At 39.9% G+C, this 8406-nt stretch overlaps 1 non-coding gene across 1 annotated transcript; it reads right to left on the bottom strand.

Annotated features, from left to right (window-relative positions):
• Positions 1-1755: 1755 nt before the first annotated feature.
• On the bottom strand, positions 1756-1862 carry LOC114368631. Its single transcript, XR_003657375.1, has one exon. It is a non-coding gene; the product is annotated as a small nucleolar RNA R71 (small nucleolar RNA).
• Positions 1863-8406: the final 6544 nt, after the last annotated feature.

Raw genomic sequence — 8406 nt, 5'->3', positions numbered from 1 at the left:
CTCTCATTTACGTGTCTGTTTCATTTACATTTCTGTTCATTTACGTTCTGTTCATTTACGTTTCTGTTTCATGTTTCATTTGCGTTTTCTGTTTGAATCCATGGAAGGCTAGATTTTCTAGTGTTGTTTCCTTTTGAGGACGAAGCCCAACTCTCTTTGAGGTTTCGCTAGTAATGTGGTTTCCTGGCAGTTTTCCCTTCACCAGTTATCCCAATTTCATGAATATTAACCAGTGCACGCTTCGTGTTCGATTAATTGCCTCTGAGCCTAACTTGCGTTCATGCTTAATGGACGAAGGGCTAACTGGTGTATGTGGTGCCTAATCACGTATTGAAAACCCTAAGTTGATTTTCGCTTAGTAAATTGAAATAGGGTTGGATTAAGTGGTTGACTGTTAGGGACGAATTCTCCATAACCCAGGATAAGAGAATGGCTTCTGAATCAGAGGAAACAACCCGTTTTTAATATTAGTAGTTTCGTATTCCAGTTTACTTGTTCTGCTCTTTAATTACCAAACAACCAAACCCCCCCCCCATTCGTTACTGTTACTGCAAGTATATTATGAACATTTGGTTTGTCACTGCTCGTTGAGAAACGACCTAGGATCACTTCCTAGTTACTGCATTTTCATGTTTATTTGATTCGGGTACGGCCTCGATCAAATTTGGCGCCGTTGCCGGGGAGCAGTGTCCAAAGGTTCATAATAGCTAGAGCCTTTAGTTTGGTCAGATTTGAAAGTTCCAAAAAAGTAGCAAATTTTGTGTTTGTCAAAACTTCAAACGGCCATAACTTTTGCTTCGGTTATTAGAATCGCAATTATTATATATGCATTTGGGGTAGAAAAAAATTTCCTACGCCATGGCAGGCAGCTGTAGGCCGGCTGAGGTCTCCATCGTCCAAAAAAAGCGATTCTGTCAAAAGTTTTTTATTTTTCAAGTTTTATTCAATTATTTTTCTTAACCTACCAATTTTAGCTTTCATAGTTAACTTTGAATTTTTGTCTGAATTTTTTGTGCTATCTTCTCATCATTTTATAAGGTTGCTCACAAAATTTAAAGTCATTTGGATATCATTTGAGGGTAGCTGTAGTTCAAACCTACACCTTTATTTACATGACAAGGCAACTAGTTGTGTGCATGCTGAATGTAGTGTATGACTAGAGGCAATCCATATGACTTACAACCCTTTGATCCTGAGATAGATAGGACATTTCACAGATTTGTTAGGCATCATTTTATACCTTTTGATCATTCTGAGCATTCCATAACTTGTGAATCTGTGCATTATGTTATTGGTGATTTTGAACATCCTGATCTTGAGCATTATAATTTTGAGCATTCTGATTCTGAGCATTCTGATTTTGCACATTCTGAGAACATGGCACAACCTCCACCCCGTGAGAGGACTCTAAGGGAAATGGCTGCACCTGATTTCCCCTACGAAAGCTTGTGCATCCAATACCCTGATGAGGATGTCCCATATGTTCTTAAAACTGGATTGATTCATTTGCTTCCAAAGTTTCATGGCCTTGCAGGTGAAGACCCGCACAAACATTTGAAAGAATTTCACATTGTCTGCTCCACCATGAAACCCCCAGATGTCCAAGAGGATCACATATTTCTGAAGGCTTTTCCTCATTCATTAGAGGGAGTGGCAAAGGACTGGCTGCATTACCTTGCTCCATGGTCCATCACGAGCTGGGATGACCTTAAGAGAGTATTCTTAGAAAAAATTTTCCCTGCTTCCAGGACCACAGCCATCAGGAAGGATATCTCAGGTATTAGACAACTCAGGGGAGAGAGCCTGTATGAGTACTGGGAGAGATTTAAGAAACTATGTGCCAGTTGCCCCCACCATCAGATTTCAGAACAGCTTCTTCTCCAATATTTTTATGAAGGACTCAGTAATATGGAGAGAAGTATGATAGATGCTGCCAGTGGTGGAGCCCTTGGAGACATGACTCCTGCTGAAGCCAGAAATTTAATTGAGAAGATGGCTTCCAACTCCCAGCAGTTTAGCGCCAGAAATGATGCCATAGTCATTAGAGGAGTGCATGAGGTAGCTACAAACCCATCTGCATCATCTGAGACTAAGAAGCTTGAAGGCAAACTGGATGCATTGGTTAACTTGGTAACCCAGCTGGCCTTGAATCAGAAATTTGTACCTGTTGCAAGGGTTTGTGGTTTGTGCTCCTCTGCTGACCACCATACAGACCTTTGCCCTTCCATGCAGCAACCTGGAGCAGTTGAGCAGCCTGAAGCTTATGCTGCAAATATTTACAATAGACCTCCTCAACCTCAGCAGCAAAATCAACCACAGCAGAACAATTATGACCTCTCCAGCAACAGATACAACCCTGGATGGAGGAATCACCCTAACCTCAGATGGTCCAGCCCTCAGCAACAACAACAATAGCCTGCTCCTTCCTTCCAAAATGCCGCTGGCCCAAGCAGACCATACATTCCTCCACCAATCCAACAACAGCAACAACCCCAGAAACAGCCAACACTTGTGAGGCAAATGACTATGCAGAACATGCAGTTTCAGCAAGAGGCCAGAGCCTCCATTCAGAGCTTAACCAATTAGATGGGACAATTGGCTACCCAATTCAATCAACAACAGTCCCAGAATTCTGACAAGCTGCCTTCTCAAGCTGTCCAAAATCCCAAAAATGTCAGTGCCATTTCATTGAGGTCAGGAAAGCAGTGTCAAGGACCTCAACCCGTAGCACCTTCCTCATCTGCAAATGAACCTGCCAAACTTCACTCTACTCCAGAAAAAGGTGATGACAAAAATTTACCTAACAATTTTTGTGCAGGTGAATCTTTTTCCACAGGTAATTCTGATTTGCAGAAGCAGCACATTCCCCCTCTTCCATTCCCTCCAAGTGCAGTTTCCAACAAAAAAATGGAAGAGGCAGAGAAAGAGATCTTGGAAACGTTTAGAAAAGTAGAGGTAAACATACCTCTGTTGGATGCAATAAAACAAATTCCAAGATATGCCAAATTCTTGAAGGAGCTGTGCACTAATAAGCGGAAGCTTAAAGGAAGTGAACAAATTAGCATGGGCAGAAATGTCTCTGCATTGATTGGTAAATCTGTTCCTCAAATTCCTGAAAAATGCAAAGATCCAAGTACATTCAGCATACCTTGTATTATAGGGAATAGTAAGTTTGACAATGCCATGCTAGATTTAGGAGCCTCTGTTAGTGTTATGCCTCTGTCGATTTTTAATTCTCTATCTCTAGGTCCCTTGCAGTCAACTGATGTGGTAATTCATTTAGCTAATAGAAGTGTTGCCTATCCTGTTGGTTTCATAGAAGATGTCTTAGTTAGAGTTGGTGAACTGATTTTCCCTGTTGATTTTTATATCTTGAATATGGAAGATGGATTTTCTCAAGGATTAGTTCCCATCATTCTAGGCAGACCCTTAATGAAAACTGCTAGAACTAAGATAGATGTTTATGCAGGCACACTGTCTATGGAGTTTGGTGATATAACTGTTCATTTTAATATTTTGGATGCTATGAAATACCCATCTGAAGATCTTTCTGTATTTCGTACTGAAATAATTGACCATGTTGTCGATGAATACATGACTGATCTTTATTCTAATCTGCATGCCTCTCACTCTTCATGCATTGAGTCTGAAATTGTACTTGATCATATGTCTGAATTTGATGCTGAGAGTGAATCTGAGAGTGATATTGATTGCATGCCTGGTGGTGGTGTTTTACCTCTTGAGATTGATTTTATAGAGTCAGATAGGACTAACCATGTTTCAGGAAGTACACATACCTTTAACTTTCTTTATGAGGTAAAGGCTGAGAAACCATCTCCTTCTACCACTGTCCAGCCGACCACACCAGAATTGAAGCCTCTACCATCAAATTTAAAATACGCTTACTTGGATGATAGCAAGAGTTTTCCAGTGATTATATCTGCCTCCCTTGCTGATGAGCAAGAGGAGAAGTTGTTGTCAGTTCTCAAGAAGCATAAGAAGGCTATAGGCTAGACCCTGGCGGACATTCCTGGTATTAGCCCATCCACATGTATGCATCGAATAAGTTTAGAGGATGGAGCTAAACCAGTAAGACAGCCACAGAGAAGACTCAACCCGGTGATTCTTGATGTAGTGAAGAAGGAGATAACCAAGCTTTTGCAAGCTGGAATCATTTATCCTATCTCCGACAGCCAATGGGTGAGTCCCGTCCAGGTAGTCCCGAAGAAGACCGGCCTCATAGTGATCAGAAATGAGAAGGAGGAGCTGATTCCTAATCGGGTGCAGAACAGTTGGAGAGTCTGCATTGACTATAGGAGGCTAAACCAGGTTACCAAAAATGACCATTTTCCCCTGCCATTCATTGACCAGATGCTTGAACGCCTGGCAGGTAAATCCCACTACTGTTTCCTTGATGGTTTTTCTGGTTATATGCAAATTACTATTGCTCCTGAGGATCAGGAAAAGACCATATTCACCTGCCCCTTCGACACTTTTGCTTATAGGAGGATGCCTTTCGGCCTGTGCAATGCCCCTGGTACCTTCCAGCGGTGCATGATTAGTATTTTCAGTGATTTTTTAGAAAATTTCATAGAGGTGTTTATGGATGATTTCACTGTATATGGATCCTCTTTTGATGGTTGTTTGAATAGTTTGGAAAAAGTTTTGAATAGATGCATTGAAACTAACCTTGTTCTAAATTTTGAAAAATGTCATTTTATGGTTGAGCAAGGTATAGTTTTAGGCCACATTATTTTCAATAAGGGTATTGAAGTAGATCCTGCAAAAATTTCTGTTATTTCACAATTGCCTTACCCCTCTTGTGTGCGAGAGGTGCGATCTTTTCTTGGTCATGCAGGATTCTACAGGCGCTTTATAAGGGATTTTAGCAAAGTAGCCCTTCCACTGTCCAACTTGTTGCAAAAGGAGGTGGAGTTTGACTTTAATGACAGATGCAAAGAGGCTTTTGATTGCTTCAAAAGAGCGTTGACTACCACCCCCATCATCCAGGCACCCGATTGGACAACCCCTTTTGGACTTATGTGTGATGCATCAAATTATGCATTGGGGGCTGTCCTTGCTCAGAAAATTGATAAATTGCCCAGGGTGATATATTATGCTTCTAGGACATTAGATGCTGCCCAAGCGAATTATACTACTACTGAGAAAGAGCTTCTAGCCATAGTTTTTGCTCTTGAAAAATTTCGATCTTATTTGCTTGGTACACGCATTATTGTTTATACTGACCATGCAGCTCTAAAGTACTTGTTGAAGAAGGCTGATTCTAAGCCTAGGTTGATCCGATGGATGCTCTGGCTCCAAGAGTTTGACTTGGAGATCCGTGATAGGAGCGGAGCACAAAATCTTGTTGCTGATCATTTGAGTCGGATCGAATGTGTATCTGATGCAGATTCACCTATTCGGGATGATTTCCCGGATGATCATTTGTATATACTGTATAGTATTTCTGACTCTCTTTCTACTCCCTGGTTTGCTAACATTGTCAATTATTTAGTTGCCTCTGTTTTTCCTCCCTTAGCATCTAAGGCCCAAAAAGATAAAATTAAAAGTGATGCTAAGCATTTTATTTGGGATGACCCCTACTTGTGGAAATTGTGCAGTGATAAGGTAATTAGACGATGCATTCCAGATCATGAGACTGACTCAGTCCTGCAGTTATGTCATTCTTCCGCACCGGGAGGTCATCTAGGTGTTCAAAGGACAGCTCGCAAAGTGCTTGATTGTGGTTTTTATTGGCCCACCATCTTTAAAGATGCGTGGAAGATCTGCAGCACTTGTGAGCAGTGTCAGAGAGCAGGAAATACACTTACATGGCAACAACAAATGCCTCAGCAACCTATGCTATTCTGTGAGGTGTTTGATGTTTGGGGTATAGATTTCATGGGCCCTTTTCCTGTCTCTTTTGGTTATGTTTACATTCTCCTTGCAGTTGACTATGTTTCAAAATGGGTGGAAGCCAAGCCCACTAGAACTAATGATGCTAAAGTTGTTGCAGACTTTGTCAGGTCTAATCTGTTTTGCAGGTTTGGAATACCTAAAGCAATTGTTAGTGATCAAGGAACCCATTTTTGCAACAGGACAATGCATGCCCTGCTTAAAAAGTACGGGGTTGTACACAGGGTATCCACACCATACCACCCCCAGACCAATGGACAGGCAGAAATTTCTAACCGGGAAATCAAGCGAATTTTAGAGAAGATTGTGCAGCCAAGCAGGAAAGATTGGAGTACCAGGCTTGATGATGCTCTCTGGGCACATCGGACTGCCTACAAACCACCCATAGGAATGTCTCCTTATCAGGTTGTCTTTGGAAAGGCATGTCATCTTCCAGTGGAAATTGAGCACAAAGCTTACTGGGCAGTGAAGACTTGCAACTTCTCTATGGATCAAGCTGGTGAGGAAAGAAAGTTGCAACTGAGTGAGTTAGATGAAATCTGCCTAGAAGCCTACGAGAATGCCAAGTTCTACAAAGAAAAGACCAAGAAGTTCCATGATAGCATGATAGTTAAAAAGGACTTCATGGTTGGGCAAAAAGTGTTATTGTATAATTCTAGGCTTGGACTCATGAGTGGTAAGTAGAGGTCTAAATGGATTGGTCCTTTTGTTGTTACTAATGTTTTTCCTTATGGTACAGTTGAGATCAAAAGCGACTCCACAAACAAGAGCTTCAAGGTCAACGAACATCGACTTAAACCATTCCTCACGAACCCTTCTTTAGTGGACGTAGTGGTGGAAGAGACTTCCTTACTCCACCCTACTCTTCCTCCACCATGACTTAGGGAGTTTTTCTTTTCCTACCTCCTTCTTTGCTTTTATTACACTTGTCCGATTCTCTTTGATGATTTAATTGTTTTTAATCTTTTAATTGTGCTACATTGAGGACAATGTGTTGTTTAAGTATGGGGGGGAGTGTTCTTTGGTTTTGCTAGTTTTGTTGGTTTTGTTAATTTGTTAGTTGTGTTAATTTGTTAATGTTGTTAGTTTCGTTGGATTTTTAGTTTAATATTTTGGGTCAATTTTGTGTGCATGTACGACTTTGCATGTTTTTCTTTGAATTATAGGATATGTTCATGAAATGGGTAATTGTTTTGAAAATAAAAGTTCTTGACATTTTGTGACTTGAAATCCTTGATTCTCCTCTACATGTCATGATAGTTTTGAAAGCTCAATTTGAAAGTGATGAGTTTACCTTTGTGAGAATTTGAGCCATCCATTATCATAATCATTTGGTGTGTTTTGCCCCATTGATTGCTTGCACAATAGCCTTGGCTTGATTCTTGTTGATGCTTCCTAATTCACATGCATATTTGGAAATGATTGAGGCAATTTTGTTCTTATAAGCTTCTAGCCAAATGGACTTACCTTGAATTAATTCCTTTGATAGCCCTTTTGAGCCTTGTTTCCCTTTCCTTGTTTTGAAGCTCACTACAAGCCTTAAATGAAAAACCATGATATCACCATATCCTTAAGGAATTTTGGAGCTTTGGAATTGTTTTGGGAATAAGTGTGGGGGGTTTTTTGTTTCATTGGATAACTTGTTTTGTTGGCTATGCTTCGTGATGTATTTTGGGCCATACTTGATGTACATTGTATATTGGTTAAATGTTGGACATGCTGAATGAAATGGTGATTCTTAAAGGCTATAGAGTAAAAAAAAAAAAATTCGAAAAAAAAGAAGAAGAAAAAGAAAAGCAATAAAGTTGAGTGAATAAGATCTTAAATGGCACAAGAATGATGAAACTCTTGGTTCTACTCTTTATGTTTAATTTTTATCTTTACTTCTTTTTATTTTCTTATTTTTTTTCTTAATATGCACTTATTCCCCATTGCTCCTCTATTCCTTTGGGATTTAGCCACTTATTCCATATTTTTCCATACCTTGTCCTTGGCCCCATTACAACCTTAAAAGACCTTTTGATCCTCATGTGCTTGTGTTTATGGGTTGATTGTCAATTTTAGAATCTTGCCAAGTTTATGTAGTGTTTGCTTTCATGGGTGCTTTGAGGGTAAATAGTAGCCTAGACACTTGAGAGATAAAGTGTATATCTTGTGAGGCTTTATCACTTTTCATTCTTGAGCTGATTAACTATTTTTCCATGATTGGGTTGGTTGGATGATTTTCATGAATGTCTTGACTTTTTGGATCTCCTTATGTTAGATGTTACCCATTCCTTTCATTCCATGATGTTCATTGAGAAATATGTGAATGTTTTTGTCTGTCTCTCTTTGATATCCTTGGATTTTGTTCTTTGTTTCATTTTGCCCAGGAGTGCAAAAGGCTAAGTATGGGGGGTTTTGATGTGCCATCATTTTCTTCTATTTTCTAAACCCTTTTTGCACCATTTTAATTACTGATTGGTCTTAATTGTCAATTAATCAGGCAGT

Source organism: Glycine soja, chromosome 1 (genome assembly GCF_004193775.1).
Source record: "Glycine soja cultivar W05 chromosome 1, ASM419377v2, whole genome shotgun sequence".
Taxonomy (NCBI): Eukaryota; Viridiplantae; Streptophyta; class Magnoliopsida; order Fabales; family Fabaceae; genus Glycine; species Glycine soja.
Note: the sequence above shows the minus strand (reverse complement) of the source record. Positions and strands in the feature narration are given on the sequence as shown.